Source organism: Triturus cristatus, chromosome 7, assembly GCF_964204655.1.
Source record: "Triturus cristatus chromosome 7, aTriCri1.1, whole genome shotgun sequence".
NCBI classification, from domain to species: domain Eukaryota; kingdom Metazoa; phylum Chordata; class Amphibia; order Caudata; family Salamandridae; genus Triturus; species Triturus cristatus.
The window spans coordinates 1,190,174,012-1,190,193,154 of record NC_140590.1 but is presented as its reverse complement, the minus strand read 5'-3'; the positions used below and the strand labels follow the sequence as shown (position 1 = coordinate 1,190,193,154).

At 41.5% G+C, this 19,143-nt stretch overlaps 5 non-coding genes across 5 annotated transcripts; all 5 read left to right on the top strand.

The window, feature by feature from the left end:
• Positions 1-2,904: 2,904 nt before the first annotated feature.
• Positions 2,905-3,211, top strand: LOC146811497 (Nuclear RNase P). The gene has a single exon (XR_014967310.1).
• Positions 3,212-5,627: 2,416 nt separating this feature from the next.
• On the top strand, positions 5,628-5,934 carry LOC146811496 (Nuclear RNase P). Its single transcript, XR_014967192.1, has one exon.
• A 2,418-nt stretch (positions 5,935-8,352) lies between these two features.
• Positions 8,353-8,659, top strand: LOC146811495 (Nuclear RNase P). The gene has a single exon (XR_014967249.1).
• Positions 8,660-11,075: 2,416 nt separating this feature from the next.
• Positions 11,076-11,382, top strand: LOC146811494 (Nuclear RNase P). The gene has a single exon (XR_014967309.1).
• A 2,417-nt stretch (positions 11,383-13,799) lies between these two features.
• On the top strand, positions 13,800-14,106 carry LOC146811493 (Nuclear RNase P). The gene has a single exon (XR_014967221.1).
• Positions 14,107-19,143: the final 5,037 nt, after the last annotated feature.

Below are 19,143 nucleotides of genomic sequence, written 5' to 3'. Positions count from 1 at the left end.
ACACAGCCAGCCACGCCGCACACAGAGCCAGCATCACCTCACCGAGAGCCAGCGTCACCTCACCGAGAGCCAGCATCACCACCACCAGAGCCAGCATCGCCACTCATGTTCGATTCACCGGCCACATCTCCGCTTGCAGGCGTGAGAATGAGGAGGCGTCCAGCAGCCAGGCTACGAGCCTTAGACACCTCGTCAGACGACAGCATGGGACCAGAAGACCGCACCGGGCCCCAGGAAGGGAGCCATGCCACTGTGCCCCACACCTCACAGGCAGCACAGACGGAAGTAAGAGGGCGCCGCAGGTCGCGTGTCCAGAGTCCACCAGCACCCACTGACGGCCATGGTGTCTTCTTGGGGCTCGAGGGCCAAATGTTAAAGCAACAGCGCCTGCAATCAAAGGCAGTCATGTCAGTCCAGAGGCACATGCGGGTGATGAAGACAACATTAGTCAACATGGACACTAACATTAGCGGCATGGCTGCGGGCATTCGGGACATGTCCCAGTCTATCCAGCAGTTGTGCAGCAAATTAGATGCTGACATCGAAGCACGGCGCCGGGAACGCCAGAGAAGGGACACTACCAGCAGGGCACTCAACCGTCTGGCAACTGCCACTTCTCTACTGTGCCGGCGCTCTGTGACGATGCAGGAGGGCCTAACACAGTGCTGCAGCGACCTGTCTCGGGGGATGGTGCAGGTGACAAGTGCACTAGGGGTGCTAATGACTAGTCAGGCGTCGACAACTGCTGCAGGGGATGCTGCGGAGGGCATCGACACCAGCAGCAGCATCACACCCCCCGTCCCAGAAACACGCAGGAGCAGCAGGCGGCTTGGGGTTGGCTCTAGTGAGGATGCACAGGCCGTGCAATCCACCACTGCAGCGCGTATGCGCAAACATTGATGTAGCCCTGCCTAGCCACTTCCCAATGGGTGACGTAACCCTGGACATACTATAGATGGTATATTGCCAGATTGGCCTGATCATGTGTTCATGTCGTGGTGCCACATTAAAACTACGTCATGACTGCTCACAACTCGCTGTGTCCCCTTACTTACTCAGAAATAGTTGGATGTGATCTCTGCACGTCTCTCTCTCCCATCGATTGCAGTTGGCACTCTAGCTGCGTTGCCCTCTGGCTGGCCTGACTCATCCTCGTTGTCCTCAAAATATGTTAGTTCCACATCTGTCCCTTTTTTCGTGGCAAGGTTGTGCAGCATTGCACAAGTGGCAATAATCTTGCAGCAGGTGATGGGTTTGTACTGGCGTGCGCCTCCGCTCTTGTGCAGGCAGCGGAACCTGCTCTTCAGTAGTCCAAACGTGCGCTCCACCACATTGCGTGTTGTTTTGTGTGCCACGTTGTATCGTCTCTCACTCTGGGTTGCTGGGTGTAGGTAGGGAGTGAGGATGAATGGCATGCATATGCACTGTCGCCTGGATGAGTAAAAGGGAACCATCAGTTACATGCCTCATGACAATATGATTTGCAGGTTTCAAGGGGCGTCACTGTTACTTACCTAGCAGGTATCCCTCTCCGAATTCTCCGGCACTCAGTCGTGTGTATATCCCACTATTCTGGAAGATGTAAGAGTCGTGGGTGCTCCCAGGAAACTTTGCAACAATATCTGTGATGATGTTCCCTGCATCACAGATCACCTGCACATTGATGGAGTGGGTGGACTTCCTGTTCCTGTAGATGTGCTCTGTATCAGCTGGTGGACAGATTGGGATGTGGGTACCATCAATACAGCCGATGACATGGGGGAACTGTGCCATGTGATAAAAGTCAGTTTTTGTTTTCTGCAGTGCAGCCTGTGTGTTGGGGAAGCTTATGTAGTGGTGCATTCTCTGCATCATGGCATCCAGGAACTTCCTGAAGAAACGGGACAGGCAACTCTGGGATACCCCACCCACCGCAGCTATCACCACCTGATAACTGCCGGATGCCAACAGATGTAGGCTGCAGAGCACCTGCACATGTGGGGGTATGGCGTGCGCCCTTCTTATTGGATGGTCCAGGAGTGGGTGTAGGTCCCTGATTAAGTCCATGATGGTTTCGGGGTCTAGCCTGTACCTCTCATGTATCTCTGCATCAGTCAGCTGGAATAGTGTGATGCGCTGTCTGTAGATTTGTTCCTCCCGTCGCCACACCCTCAGTCCTGCTGCCTGTAGACGTAGGCGCCTTGCAATGACGTACATAGCGGCCATGTTGTCCACGCTGTTGCATTTTGGGTTTGCTTTTATCCATTGTTGATGGTTACCACCTGCTTTTAATCCGTGTTAATTACCGACTCTTATTTACCGATTTTACTGGATTTCTTAATTACCGACTGCTCCTACATGTCATTTTAAAATTTTACCACTTCATATTTACCACTTCATGTTTACCGAATCGTTAATTATGTATTCGGTAAATATGGATCGGTATTTTAGAATTCGGTAACTATGAATCGGTATTTACCGCCTCATATTTACCGAAAAGTGGTTTTTGGACTCCTACATCTCACTTGTCTGAATACCGGTCGGTAACGGCATTTTTACCGAAAATCGTCCGTTACCGACCGGTATTTCGCTACCTACATGAGGCCCATTGCCTGAAGCTTGAATACTAACCACTGCCTATTCATTAGCATCAAATGTGCACATTCTTCAGATTTGCATGTAAATGAGGCTGAATGTGAATGTGAATGATGCAATATGCAAATGAGCATTGATCCTTGTATGAGAAAGACAAAATGTTGTGATCAAAGTGTTTGCTTTTGGTTCAATTTTGCATCTTGTTTTCATGCCTGCAGTGACACTAGTGCTGCAAACAAGATGAATCAAAATCCCGTCATGTTCACCCTATGAGTGTGAGTAACTTGAAAACTAAGATATATATACTGCATTGATGAGTTTGAGCATTGGAGCAGAGGAAGATCAACATAGAGGTCACTGGCTGAGTGCATTTGTTAGTCGCTCACCTTAGGAAAGGTCTGAGACAAGAGCTAGTCACTTCCCTAGCAGGGATCTCCTGAGCAAGGAGAACAAGCAACCAGAAACCTGTGGCTGGCAGGTGCTGCAAAAGTCGTTGTGCTGTGGCATGTCTACTATTTCCAGACCAGCTGATGCTGCTCTCCTGGTATTGGAAGTGGCTTGTGGTTGGCTTGGCTGAGTACAATGGTTGAGATGAGACAATGTCTCATTACCCAATTCAGACGACTTTTCATCCGCTCATATTTTTCCTAAATTGAATATGCATCACACACTATACTGTAAGTGCTAAGAAAAAATTACTTGCAGTGCTTTGATTTCAGTACTTCTTTGTTGTCATCAAACAGAAACACAGAATAGATCTCATATAATAATTCCCTCAACAGCATCTTTTATTAGCATTTTCCAGGATATATTCCTCACCAAACTTCAGACAATTTTCCACTCACTTTATCAATGCACTGGACATTGATTGGGTATCCATCCTGTAACACACAGCATATAAGTCAATTTAAAACACTGTTAATGCAGAGATGAATCAAAATACTACAGAACATATGTTTAGTGTGTCTGAAACGTACTGTGTCAATCATAATAAAGTCTTTTTTTCAACTCTTCTTTCTGAGTTGCATCCAAAATATAGGGCACTTTTTCACAAAACTGAACATTTTGCAACAATTCAGACAATCGTCCTCCATTTTGTGACATTTGCTTATTGACCCTGTGCATTAACGCTACATAAGCTGTATTTTGTAAGTTTAAAACTTCACTTCTTCCCTTTCCCCAAAAATTACTTAATTTTGTTTTAATTGTCTGTTAAAATTTCAAACATATTTTTGGCATTTACCACAAAATTCTTGATGTCAGAGACTATTCAGACAACAGTTTCCATCTCTATTAGGCATGAGACTCAAGATGTGTAGTATTTTCTCCAACTTTCAAAATGAGCTCCCCTTTATTTCATTCATAAGATTTGGTATAGCCGGTCAGCGACTAACTTCTGTAAAGACTCAGAACCGTACATAAGTAAATATCAGGCCAATCATCAAAGGACCCGGGAGACCGACAAGTCATTGACCAACAACAAGGTGTGAAAAAAGCTAAGACTGTGAGGGCATCAATGGCATAAAGCAACTTGATAAGGTGGGTATCGGATTCGCAATATATACAGTTTAGAATATGGAGCTAGGATGCAGCAATACCAGGCTTCAAATATCAAAGAGGTGGAAGATTTTACGAGGTAAGTAGAAGTCCTAAATGAGAAAGGATTCAGAATTTCTCTATTGTTATGTTCTACAGCATTTTTAATGCAAAATTCAAAGGAACAGATATTCACCTCAGAGCAGTATCCAAAGCACAATGGAAGGAGAGACCAATGCAGAAAACTGGCAAACGTCCAGGAGGAGAGAGACGAATGATAGTCCAAAAGAGAATCAAGAAGTTCTTCGTGAATAGCATATAAAGGAGGGATTTTACAAGCAGGTCAAAAAAATATAGGCATGGAGGGGCAGGAAAACCTCTAACTAAAGGCGTTTTGGTGGCATTAGGAATCATGAATATAAATATAAGCAAAGTTAAAATTTTGGTTGCATTAATTGGAGCTGGAATACAGTAAAAAATGAAAGAGAGCAAGTGGTGATTCTACTGAGTCTAACGATATGCGATTAATTGAGAATAGAATGTCTGAAACCGGGCAGCATTTCTACTGAGTCTTAATGTGTGGGGTGCAGATGGAAAGGCATAGTATTTAGAGAAGAAGAAGTATTGGGAAGCCAAACAGATCTCCGGATGAACCTTACATTAAGGCGTCCAGGACAGAGCTGAAGTGCACTTTTATTGAATGGTCACTGCTCATGCATGTGGAATTCTTATGACAGTTTACAGTGCTGTGGAGGTCAGGTAAATGGACATCTGCCTGCTTGTCTACTTCTGAGTCTTCCACGATTTAGCCTGAGCAGAAGTTATTGCTACACTGATGCCACACTCCCACTCTAGTCAATAAAAATACTGAGGTTATGACCCCCTGAAGAACACAAGGGCACGTGGTGCAGCTCACAATGTACCAAGGACGTGACATATATGGTAAATAGGCAACAAGATTTAGCCTGGCTGCCATCCCCATGGTTTTCATAAATTCAAAAATATAGCTGGTAATTTCCTTAAAGTAAACAGAAATCAGAGAAATGACAGCAAGCAGTTTCACAACTGCTAACAAATTTTAAGAAATCATCTAAGTCCCTTTTAAATATACTATCAAATAGTAGACATACTTCAATTGAAGTTACTCTGATCTGGCTCTTCTTTTAATAAGCGTAAAAAATCATCAAGAATTTATCTTAAGAGATATTGCCTGAAGCTTGAATACTAACCACTGCCTATTCATTAGCATCAAATGTGCACAGTCTTCAGATTTGCATGTAAATGAGGCTGAATGTGAATGATGCAATATGCAAATGAGCATTGATCCTTGTATGAGATAGACAAAATGTTGTGATCAAAGTGTTTGCTTTTGGTGCAATTTTGCATCTTGTTTTTATGCCTGCAGTGACACTAGTGCTGCAAACAAGATGAATCAAAATCCCATCATGCTCACCCTATGAGTGTGAGTAACTTGAAAACTAAGATATATATACTGCATTGATGAGTTTGAGCATTGGAGCAGAGGAAGCTCAACAAAGAGGTCACTGGCTGAGTGCATTTGTTACTCCCTCACCTTAGGAAAGGTCTGAGACAAGAGCTAGTCACTTCCCTAGCAGGGATCTCCTGAGCAAGGAGAACAAGCAACCAGAAACCTGTGGCTGGCAGGTGCTGCAAAAGAGGTTGTGCTGTGGCATGTCTACTATTTCCAGACCAGCTGATGCTGCTCTCCTGGTATTGGAAGTGGCTTGTGGTTGGCTTGGCTGAGTACAATGGTTGAGATGAGACAATGTCTCATTACCCAATTCAGACTACTCTTCATCTGCTCATATTTTTCCTAAATTGAATATGCATCACACACTATACTGTAAGTGCTAAGAAAAAATTACTTGCAGTCCTTTGATTTCAGTACTTCTTTGTTGTCATCAAACAGAAACACAGAATAGATCTCATATAATAATTCCCTCAACAGCATCTTTTATTAGCATTTTCCAGGATATATTCCTCACCAAAACTTCAGACAATTTTCCACTCACTTTATCAATGCACTGGACATTGATTGGGTATCCATCCTGTAACACACAGCATATAAGTCAATTTAAAACACTGTTAATGCAGAGATGAATCAAAATACTACAGAACATATGTTTAGTGTGTCTGAAACATACTGTGTCAATCATAATAAAGTCTTTTTTTCAACTCTTCTTTCTGAGTTGCATCCAAAATATAGGGCACTTTTTCACAAAACTGAACATTTTGCAACAATTCAGACAATCGTCCTCCATTTTGTGACATTTGCTTATTGACCCTGTGCATTAACGCTACATAAGCTGTATTTTGTAAGTTTAAAACTTCTCTTCTTCCCTTTCTCCAAAAATTACTTAATTTTGTTTTAATTGTCTGTTAGTATTTCAAACATATTTTTGGCATTTACCACAACATTCTTGATGTCAGTGACTATTCAGACAACAGTTTCCATCTCTATTTGGCATGAGACTCAAGATGTGTAGTATTTTCTCCAACTTTCAAAATGAGCTCCCCTTTATTTCATTCATAAGATTTGGTATAGCCGGTCAGCGACTAACTTCTGTAAAGACTCAGAACCTTACATAAGTAAATATCAGGCCAATCATCAAAGGACTCGGGAGACCGACAAGTCATTGACCAACAACAAGGTGTGGAAAAAGCTAAGACTGTGAGGGCATCAATGGCATAAAGCAACTTGATAAGGTGGGTATTGGATTCGCAATATATACAGTTTAGAATATGGAGCTAGGATGCAGCAATACCAGGCTTCAAATATCAAAGAGGTGGAAGATTTTACGAGGTAAGTAGAAGTCCTAAATGAGAAAGGATTCAGAATTTCTGTATTGTTATGTTCTACAGCATTTTTAATGCAAAATTCAAAGGAACAGATATTCACCTCAGAGCAGTATCCAAAGCACAATGGAAGGAGAGACCAATGCAGAAAACTGGCAAATGTCCAGGAGGAGAGTGACGACTGATACTCCAAAAGAGAATCAAGAAGTTCTTCGTGAATATCATATAAAGGAGGGATTTTACAAGCAGGTCAAAAAAATATAGGCATGGAGGGGCAGGAAAACCTCTAACTAAAGGCGTTTTGGTGGCATTAGGAATCATGAATATAAATATAAGCAAAGTTAAAATTTTGGTTGCATTAATTGGAGCTGGAATACAGTAAAAAATGAAAGAGAGCAAGTGGTGATTCTACTGAGTCTAACGATATGCGATTAATTGAGAATAGAATGTCTGAAACCGGGCAGCATTTCTACTGAGTCTTAATGTGTGGGGTGCAGATGGAAAGGCATAGTATTTAGAGAAGAAGAAGTATTGGGAAGCCAAACAGATCTCCGGATGAACCTTACATTAAGGCGTCCAGGACAGAGCTGAAGTGCACTTTTATTGAATGGTCACTGCTCATGCATGTGGAATTCTTATGACAGTTTACAGTGCTGTGGAGGTCAGGTAAATGGACATCTGCCTGCTTGTCTACTTCTGAGTCTTCCACGATTTAGCCTGAGCAGAAGTTATTGCTACACTGATGCCACACTCCCACTCTAGTCAACAAAAATACTGAGGTTATGACCCCCTGAAGAACACAAGGGCACGTGGTGCAGATCACAATGTACCAAGGACGTGACATATATGGTAAATAGGCAACAAGATTTAGCCTGGCTGCCATCCCCATGGTTTTCATAAATTCAAAAATATAGCTGGTAATTTCCTTAAAGTAAACAGAAAATCAGAGAAATGACAGCAAGCAGTTTCACAACTGCTAACAAATTTTAAGAAATCATCTAAGTCCCTTTTAAATATACTATCAAATAGTAGACATACTTCAATTGAAGTTACTCTGATCTGGCTCTTCTTTTAATAAGCGTCAAAAATCATCAAGAATTTATCTTAAGAGATATTGCCTGAAGCTTGAATACTAACCACTGCCTATTCATTAGCATCAAATGTGCACAGTCTTCAGATTTGCATGTAAATGAGGCTGAATGTGAATGATGCAATATGCAAATGAGCATTGATCCTTGTATGAGATAGACAAAATGTTGTGATCAAAGTGTTTGCTTTTGGTGCAATTTTGCATCTTGTTTTTATGCCTGCAGTGACACTAGTGCTGCAAACAAGATGAATCAAAATCCCGTCATGTTCACCCTATGAGTGTGAGTAACTTGAAAACTAAGCTATATATACTGTATTGATGAGTTTGAGCATTGGAGCAGAGGAAGCTCAACATAGAGGTCACTGGCTGAGTGCATTTGTTACTCCCTCACCTTAGGAAAGGTCTGAGACAAGAGCTAGTCACCTCCCTAGCAGGGATCTTCTGAGCAAGGAGAACAAGCAACCAGAAACCTGTGGCTGGCAGGTGCTGCAAAAGAGGTTGTGCTGTGGCATGTTTAGTATTCCCAGACCAGCTGATGCTGCTCTCCTGGCATTGGAAGTGGCTTGTGGTTGGCTTGGCTGAGTACAATGGTTGAGATGAGACAATGTCTCATTACCCAATTCAGACTACTCTTAATCTGCTCATATTTTTCCTAAATTGAATATGCATCACACACTATACTGTAAGTGCTAAGAAAAAATTACTTGCAGTCCTTTGATTTCAGTACTTCTTTGTTGTCATCAAACAGAAACACAGAATAGATCTCATATAATAATTCCCTCAACAGCATCTTTTATTAGCATTTTCCAGGATATATTCCTTACCAAACTTCAGACAATTTTCCACTCACTTTATCAATGCACTGGACATTGATTGGGTATCCATCCTGTAACACACAGCATATAAGTCAATTTAAAACACTGTTAATGCAGAGATGAATCAAAATACTACAGAACATATGTTTAGTGTGTCTGAAACGTACTGTGTCAATCATAATAAAGTCTTTTTTTCAACTCTTCTTTCTGAGTTGCATCCAAAATATAGGGCATTTTTTCACAAAACTGAACATTTTGCAACAATTCAGACGATCGTCCTCCATTTTGTGACATTTGCTTATTGACCCTGTGCATTAACGCTACATAAGCTGTATTTTGTAAGTTTAAAACTTCTCTTCTTCCCTTTCTCCAAAAATTGCTTAATTTTGTTTTAATTGTCTGTTAGTATTTCAAACATATTTTTGGCATTTACCACAAAATTCTTGATGTCAGAGACTATTCAGAAAACAGTTTCCATCTCTATTAGGCATGAGACTCAAGATGTGTAGTATTTTCTCCAACTTTCAAAATGAGCTCCCCTTTATTTCATTCATAAGATTTGGTATAGCCGGTCAGCGACTAACTTCTGTAAAGACTCAGAACCTTACATAAGTAAATATCAGGCCAATCATCAAAGGACTCGGGAGACCGACAAGTCATTGACCAACAACAAGGTGTGAAAAAAGCTAAGACTGTGAGGGCATCAATGGCATAAAGCAAATTGATAAGGTGGGTATCGGATTCGCAATATATACAGTTTAGAATATGGAGCTAGGATGCAGCAATACCAGGCTTCAAATATCAAAGAGGTGGAAGATTTTATGAGGTAATTAGAAGTCCTAAATGAGAAAGGATTCAGAATTTCTGTATTGCTATGTTCTACAGCATTTTTAATGCAAAATTCAAAGGAACAGATATTCACCTCAGAGCAGTATCCAAAGCACAATGGAAGGAGAGACCAATGCAGAAAACTGGCAAACGTCCAGGAGGAGAGTGACGAATGATAGTCCAAAAGAGAATCAAGAAGTTCTTCGTGAATAGCATATAAAGGAGGGATTTTACAAGCAGGTCAAAAAAATATAGGCATGGAGGGGCAGGAAAACCTCTAACTAAAGGCGTTTTGGTGGCATTAGGAATCATGAATATAAATATAAGCAAAGTTAAAATTTTGGTTGCATTAATTGGAGCTGGAATACAGTAAAAAATGAAAGAGAGCAAGTGGTGATTCTACTGAGTCTAACGATATGCGATTAATTGAGAATAGAATGTCTGAACCCGGGCAGCATTTCTACTGAGTCTTAATGTGTGGGGTGCAGATGGAAAGGCATAGTATTTAGAGAAGAAGAAGTATTGGGAAGCCAAACAGATCTCCGGATGAACCTTACATTAAGGCGTCCAGGACAGAGCTGAAGTGCACTTTTATTGAATGGTCACTGCTCATGCATGTGGAATTCTTATGACAGTTTACAGTGCTGTGGAGGTCAGGTAAATGGACATCTGCCTGCTTGTCTACTTCTGAGTCTTCCACGATTTAGCCTGAGCAGAAGTTATTGCTACACTGATGCCACACTCCCACTCTAGTCAATAAAAATACTGAGGTTATGACCCCCTGAAGAACACAAGGGCACGTGGTGCAGATCACAATGTACCAAGGACGTGACATATATGGTAAATAGGCAACAAGATTTAGCCTGGCTGCCATCCCCATGGTTTTCATAAATTCAAAAATATAGCTGGTAATTTCCTTAAAGTAAACAGAAATCAGAGAAATGACAGCAAGCAGTTTCACAACTGCTAACACATTTTAAGAAATCATCTAAGTCCCTTTTAAATATACTATCAAATAGTAGACATACTTCAATTGAAGTTACTCTGATCTGGCTCTTCTTTTAATAAGCGTAAAAAATCATCAAGAATTTATCTTAAGAGATATTGCCTAAAGCTTGAATACTAACCACTGCCTATTCATTAGCATCAAATGTGCACAGTCTTCAGATTTGCATGTAAATGAGGCTGAATGTGAATGATGCAATATGCAAATGAGCATTGATCCTTGTATGAGATAGACAAAATGTTGTGATCAAAGTGTTTGCTTTTGGTGCAATTTTGCATCTTGTTTTTATGCCTGCAGTGACACTGGTGCTGCAAACAAGATGAATCAAAATCCCATCATGCTCACCCTATGAGTGTGAGTAACTTGAAAACTAAGATATATATACTGCATTGATGAGTTTGAGCATTGGAGCAGAGGAAGCTCAACAAAGAGGTCACTGGTTGAGTGCATTTGTTACTCCCTCACCTTAGAAAAGGTCTGAGACAAGAGCTAGTCACCTTCCTAGCAGGGATTTCCTGAGCAAGGAGAACAAGCAACCAGAAACCTGTGGCTGGCAGGTGCTGCAAAAGAGGTTGTGCTGTGGCATGTCTACTATTTCCAGACCAGCTGATGCTGCTCTCCTGGTATTGGAAGTGGCTTGTGGTTGGCTTGGCTGAGTACAATGGTTGAGATGAGACAATGTCTCATTACCCAATTCAGACTACTCTTCATCCGTTCATATTTTTCCTAAATTGAATATGCATCACACACTATACTGTAAGTGCTAAGAAAAAATTACTTGCAGTGCTTTGATTTCAGTACTTCTTTGTTGTCATCAAACAGAAACACAGAATAGATCTCATATAATAATTCCCTCAACAGCATCTTTTATTAGCATTTTCCAGGATATATTCCTCACCAAACTTCAGACAATTTTCCACTCACTTTATCAATGCACTGGACATTGATTGGGTATCCATCCTGTAACACACAGCATATAAGTCAATTTAAAACACTGTTAATGCAGAGATGAATCAAAATACTACAGAACATATGTTTAGTGTGTCTGAAACGTACTGTGTCAATCATAATAAAGTCTTTTTTTCAACTCTTCTTTCTGAGTTGCATCCAAAATATAGGGCACTTTTTCACAAAACTGAACATTTTGCAACAATTCAGACAATCGTCCTCCATTTTGTGACATTTGCTTATCGACCCTGTGCATTAACGCTACATAAGCTGTATTTTGTAAGTTTAAAACTTCTCTTCTTCCCTTTCTCCAAAAATTACTTAATTTTGTTTTAATTGTCTGTTAGTATTTCAAACATATTTTTGGCATTTACCACAAAATTCTTGATGTCAGAGACTATTCAGACAACAGTTTCCATCTCTATTAGGCATGAGACTCAAGATGTGTAGTATTTTCTCCAACTTTCAAAATGAGCTCCCCTTTATTTCATTCATAAGATTTGGTATAGCCGGTCAGCGACTAACTTCTGTAAAGACTCAGAACCGTACATAAGTAAATATCAGGCCAATCATCAAAGGACTCGGGAGACCGACAAGTCATTGACCAACAACAAGGTGTGGAAAAAGCTAAGACTGTGAGGGCATCAATGGCATAAAGCAACTTGATAAGGTGGGTATCGGATTCGCAATATATACAGTTTAGAATATGGAGCTAGGATGCAGCAATACCAGGCTTCAAATATCAAAGAGGTGAAAGATTTTACGAGGTAAGTAGAAGTCCTAAATGAGAAAGGATTCAGAATTTCTCTATTGTTATGTTCTACAGCATTTTTAATGCAAAATTCAAAGGAACAGATATTCACCTCAGAGCAGTATCCAAAGCACAATGGAAGGAGAGACCAATGCAGAAAACTGGCAAATGTCCAGGAGGAGAGTGACGACTGATACTCCAAAAGAGAATCAAGAAGTTCTTCGTGAATATCATATAAAGGAGGGATTTTACAAGCAGGTCAAAAAAATATAGGCATGGAGGGGCAGGAAAACCTCTAACTAAAGGCGTTTTGGTGGCATTAGGAATCATGAATATAAATATAAGCAAAGTTAAAATTTTGGTTGCATTAATTGGAGCTGGAATACAGTAAAAAATGAAAGAGAGCAAGTGGTGATTCTACTGAGTCTAACGATATGCGATTAATTGAGAATAGAATGTCTGAAACCGGGCAGCATTTCTACTGAGTCTTAATGTGTGGGGTGCAGATGGCAAGGCATAGTATTTAGAGAAGAAGAAGTATTGGGAAGGCAAACAGATCTCCGGATGAACCTTACATTAAGGCGTCCAGGACAGAGCTGAAGTGCACTTTTATTGAATGGTCACTGCTCATGCATGTGGAATTCTTATGACAGTTTACAGTGCTGTGGAGGTCAGGTAAATGGCCATCTGCCTGCTTGTCTACTTCTGAGTCTTCCACGATTTAGCCTGAGCAGAAGTTATTGCTACACTGATGCCACACTCCCACTCTAGTCAACAAAAATACTGAGGTTATGACCCCCTGAAGAACACAAGGGCACGTGGTGCAGATCACAATGTACCAAGGACGTGACATATATGGTAAATAGGCAACAAGATTTAGCCTGGCTGCCATCCCCATGGTTTTCATAAATTCAAAAATATAGCTGGTAATTTCCTTAAAGTAAACAGAAAATCAGAGAAATGACAGCAAGCAGTTTCACAACTGCTAACAAATTTTAAGAAATCATCTAAGTCCCTTTTAAATATACTATCAAATAGTAGACATACTTCAATTGAAGTTACTCTGATCTGGCTCTTCTTTTAATAAGCGTCAAAAATCATCAAGAATTTATCTTAAGAGATATTGCCTGAAGCTTGAATACTAACTACTGCCTATTCATTAGCATCAAATGTGCACAGTCTTCAAATTTGCATGTAAATGAGGCTGAATGTGAATGATGCAATATGCAAATGAGCATTGATCCTTGTATGAGATAGACAAAATGTTGTGATCAAAGTGTTTGCTTTTGGTGCAATTTTGCATCTTGTTTTTATGCCTGCAGTGACACTAGTACTGCAAACAAGATGAATCAAAATCCCGTCATGTTCACCCTATGAGTGTGAGTAACTTGAAAACTAAGATATATATACTGCATTGATGAGTTTGAGCATTGGAGCAGAGGAAGCTCAACATAGAGGTCACTGGCTGAGTGCATTTGTTACTCCCTCACCTTAGGAAAGGTCTGAGACAAGAGCTAGTCACCCCCCTAGCAGGGATCTCCTGAGCAAGGAGAACAAGCAACCAGAAACCTGTGGCTGGCAGGTGCTGTAAAAGAGGTTGTGCTGTGGCATGTTTAGTTTTCCCAGACCAGCTGATGCTGCTCTCCTGGTATTGGAAGTGGCTTGTGGTTGGCTTGGCTGAGTACAATGGTTGAGATGAGACAATGTCTCATTACCCAATTCAGACTACTCTTCATCTGCTCATATTTTTCCTAAATTGTATATGCATCACACACTAAACTGTAAGTGCTAAGAAAAAATTACTTGCAGTCCTTTGATTTCAGTACTTCTTTGTTGTGATCAAACAGAAACACAGAATAGATCTCATATAATAATTCCCTCAACAGCATCTTTTATTAGCATGTTCCAGGATATATTCCTCACCAAACTTCAGACAATTTTCCACTCACTTTATCAATGCACTGGACATTGATTGGGTATCCATCCTGTAACACACAGCATATAAGTCAATTTAAAACACTGTTAATGCAGAGATGTGTGGAAAATAAAAATCTATGAGGCCTATATGTCCCCATGTGCCCCCCAACGCCTATGTGCGCATGCATGTAACCTATGCATTTCCCCTCCATGGCCTTTCCTATCATGTTACTTATGCTATAACGTGGCCTGTCATCATTCAGTTCCCCATGAGAGAAACGACAAATCTGTATTAAGGCCTACACGTTTTGCATCATGTTTTCCTGCACCACATGCAAACCCGTGTTTGTGGCTCAGCTAGACTCGAACAGAGGTTTCAGGCCTCAGACGTTCAGAAAGCTGCAGCTGCGTATCCTTGGCCTTACACACTTGGGCCTCAGCCAAAGGGGCCCTGTCACAAGGTACCGAGACAGTATTGAGCACGGTTATCTGCTTACTCCTACAGAGCCGCATTCCTGCCTGGTGAAGGAGGAATGAACGCGACCCATCTGCAAGGAGGGAGCCCAGCCTTACTGTCTCTCTTTGTGAGATTGCAAAGCTCACGTCAGTAAAAAGCCCATAGCCCCCATGTAAGGCCTCTGCAGTAAATGAAGTAAATGAAGAAATAGATGCCACATCGGCTCTTGGTGATGAGCAACCTATGTCACAAATCAGTCCCTGCTCCAGACATCGGATATCAGATAATACAAGATGTGCTGGTCGTTCTGACACTGAAGGCCTCACTCACTGAAGGCCTCACTTCCAGACTTGTCCGGTTGCATAGCAACCCTCCCCACGTCAGTTACACGTCATGCTCGAGTTGAGCACAAGTAAGGCAAAGTTCCAGTACAATTCCAGCAGATCACGCAACCCCCTCCAGGTATCCACCCACACATGACAAATTACCCATTATCATCAAGTGGACGCCCACATGGACGCCCACCTTCACGCCTACTTACACGCCCACATGCTCTTATCTCATTCTCTCTTGCTCTTTTGCTTACGTACAATTGAGAAATGTTTATATACTGTACTCTGTGAATAATGTTTTGAGAATATTGAGAATACTTTTGAGTCCCTTCCAGATCCTTTGTGGTGATGGTAATATTCTCCCTTTGACTCGAGTTATTGGAATAAAGCCCTTTATGAACCTGATACCACAGACTCAGCCTCTTGCTTTATGCATGATCTTATTTATATACTAAAATTCTGAGAGCGTAATATTTTATTCATGACATAATGGCGCCCGAACAGTTCAATCTCTTTCCCCACACGCCGGAGATGACGGTCCAGTTTTGCCCCCTTCCATAGCCGTGACGGACTTCAAGCGCGCACGTCGCGGGTCTTCCCGCCAACTCCCTCAGGCCAACGAAGGGGACGGACTGCGACCAGGCATCCAGACGAGGCGGTGAGGAACGCAGATTGTCCTACCCAGAGCCCACCTGCGAGAGAGCTGTGTCCGAGGTATACAGAGGCCCACCAGATTCCGAAGTTCCGAAGTATCCACGTCACGAGTCGAGTCGAGTCCAGTCTGGTCTAGTCCAGTCCAGAGTTTCCGAGGCCTTCTGTTCCGTTCCGTGCTTCCCGGTGAGTACCGTTGCTGGGGACGCATCTAGACGTGCACATTGGTTTGTGCCGGTCAAGACGGGTTTGGGTACACAGACCTGGTCTGCACTGTTTTAGCAGTGTATCTGTACTGTTTAGCAGTACATCTAGTATTTTGCAGTTAGCTGGTTTTATTCTAATTATCGTTGTTCGTTTTAAAATGTTTTAATGTGTTTTAAATGTCGTGGTATGAGTGATTGTTCGATCTTCATTACTGTGTTTATTGTATTAATTGTGTTCAAGTCCGAGTAAGAATCAAGTAGCAAGGTTTAAGATGCCGTTATTCTCAAAATTAAGACAGATAAAAACTAGAAAAGGAATACTCGAGGAAGCCGTTCCCATTCCACCTAGGGACACTCCAGGGTACTTTATGTACCATAGACATGGCCGAGATGCCGTATTATATCTCAATTTGTGGGTGGACTACACCAAGGATTTAGCAGAGAATCAGAGATGGCCCGCTGTTGGGACATGGGATGCAGATTGCATCATGAGAGTAGAAGAAGCATTATGGAAAAAGAAAGCCAGACAGTCACAGAAAGATGCCATTGAATTATGGCGTAAAGAATAGCATAGACGCACAGAGAAAGCGCTCAGAAAAGAAGAGAAAAGTAGGGAGGATTCAGACAAAGCCCGAGAAAACGTATTAGTTGAGGAAGGTATCCGAGTAAAAGCAGAACAAGTAGACAGACAACGAAACACTCTTATGAAAGAGAAAATGTAGACCAGCTCGGAAGGATGCCATTGAGTTTTGGCGCAAGGAGTCACATAGGAGAACAGAGTAAGTGTTTCACGAAGCAGAGAGAAGTAGACTGGAGTCTGGAAAAGCCAAGGAAAAGATGTTACAGGAGGAAGTGGAGCAGGTAAAATGAGCGCAGGCTGACAGAGAAAGAAATACTGACGTTGCTGGTATTTATCCCGTCCTTTCAGAGGACCTAGCAAGAGTGGCCCCAGTAGAAAGACCAGTTGGAGTGCCAACTACAAGTACCCAGATACATATGATAATGATATAGTAGCTCAAGTGTTCTTGAGCCTCCCGCCAAAAGATCAGCGCATGGCTGGTGTTTTCATGGTCCAACATTTGATTACGTTGTTAAAAGGGACTTGAGAGGGGTGTAGCTAGGGTAATATCAACGCCTGTGATTTGATGACACCCCTAATGTACAAAGTGTTAACGAAAAATAATTAGTGATCCATTAAGGGTTTAGCTTGAGAAAAAGAATTGTGGATATTTCGAATTTGCAAATTGTTCAAGAATACAGGTTTGTGTTCTTGGTGGTCCAGTGAGCCAATGTGCTGGGTCAAGTCGGTAAGATTATGACCCCCTGAGTGCAAATTGTATGTAAAAATAATTTTTCAATTGGGCGAATTATTGCAGTTTTTATGGAATTGAGTAGTCTTTTTGTCTTTGACAGCTTCAGAGTGAGGAGAAGGTGGGGGCTGTGTAGAGCAGAATGTGATACAGAAATCGGAGACAGATTCTGACCTTGTAGCCAGTGTAGGTGGGGGCCGGTGAGAGGAGCAGAACAGAGGCACTGCTTAGAAAGCTTCTCTGACATCGCATCTGTGTAATGCCTGCAGCCGGAGAGCCTTGGGGGCCAGGAGTAAGAAAAAAAAAAAAAAGATGGCTGGCAGCCCAGGCTCAAGCCGCGCTGAGGGGCTATTTTTAGCTTCTCTGATAAGACAGGGCAGCTGAGAAATGTAAGTCGAGAAGGATTCCCTTGTTCTATTCTGTGCAAAACCAGTGCCCCGAGGAAATGTCTATGGAGAAGATTTGTTTTATTTTTTAGCAAATGTTATATTGCTTCTGGCCAGAAAGTAAAATGTTGCTCTTGCTTGGAATTTTAAGGGCTATATGCCTATATAAAAACGATTTTCGAATTCGGACATTTTTGAATTGTGGCCACATGCTGCCACCAGTTGAATTGAATGACTGATCCGGTGGTTAAAAGTCTGTGAGGAGAGATGAGAGGTGCGTCTTCGTCTGGGACATTAGGGTACATTGTGTTGACGAAGATGCATAGCTCATTTTTATGAAAAAACAAACAGGTTCGTGTGTTCTTCGTTTTTGATTATTCTTGCTGATTCTGTGTGTCAGACTTGACACGGTGATTTCAGATGGGGGTGTATAGGGCAGGTAAATCAGTTATTGATTATAAGCCTGACAAATTAAGCAGGCCAGAATGTTCGCCTCTGAGCTGTAGGTACAGAAATTGGGCGTCACTGCTCATTTATATATGTTAACGCAATTTGTTTATGCTTTCTGTGCTTGGTATACTGATGGCTTGGCATATGTATTTTGTATATGTTTTGTTTTTGTGTTGTATTGACCAGTCTGTTTAGCGTTTAATACAAAGTTCTCCTGTGCAGTACAGAGATAGTCGTGACGACGGCGATCTTTGCACAGCGCTTGGCTGGAACTTGTTCACAATTACTAAATTTCACAGACATGATATTACCTTTATCATGCTGTCAAAATAGCAGACAACACGTTATCAGTGTATGTCTAATTGGTGTTGGAGATGAATGAAATAAAAGAAAAAGTTATGCAAGACTAAAATATTTTTCACATGACTGCCTTTCTCTTATAGACAGGCAGCCTCGGTCATATGTTTCCAGATTGGACATTAAGGAACCATTATGATCTGTGCACTCGCATCTTAACTCTTGAAAGGCCTGTTTTAGATAAGGACTGCCACCCCAGAGTGACAAATGAGGCTCGGTATTTAGGGTAATGAGAAAATATCTGACAGGATTTCCTTTTTAAAGTTTGCTTTAGTAAGCTCATTCTTGTAAGTGGTGGCCCCAAAAGTTGACTTGTTTTTAAATTAGGCTGTTTATTGTATAGGTGGAAATTATTGCAAAATGACTGATTTCTTTAGCAGATAAATTATTAATTATTAATTATCAACATTAACAATTGTTCTTAAACTTGGTTTTCCGAATATTTAGGAAGTTTAGCATTCCTATTAGGGCCTCCTAGCATTAATATTGACTTCAGGTTGGTGTAGGTTCACATAATAGGGACATTTGCATATGAGATGTCATGTGGCCAGCCTATGAGCTCACACAATGGGGTTTGTACATTTGTTAGAAGGATTTCTCGCCATTTCAAATACGCTGTGCATCTCCTATAATTTTGCTTACGCCCAGTTGCTACACACAGGGTTTGATAGTGTTTGACAGCAGTGGAATCTGTTTCAGATTTCCTCCTGTC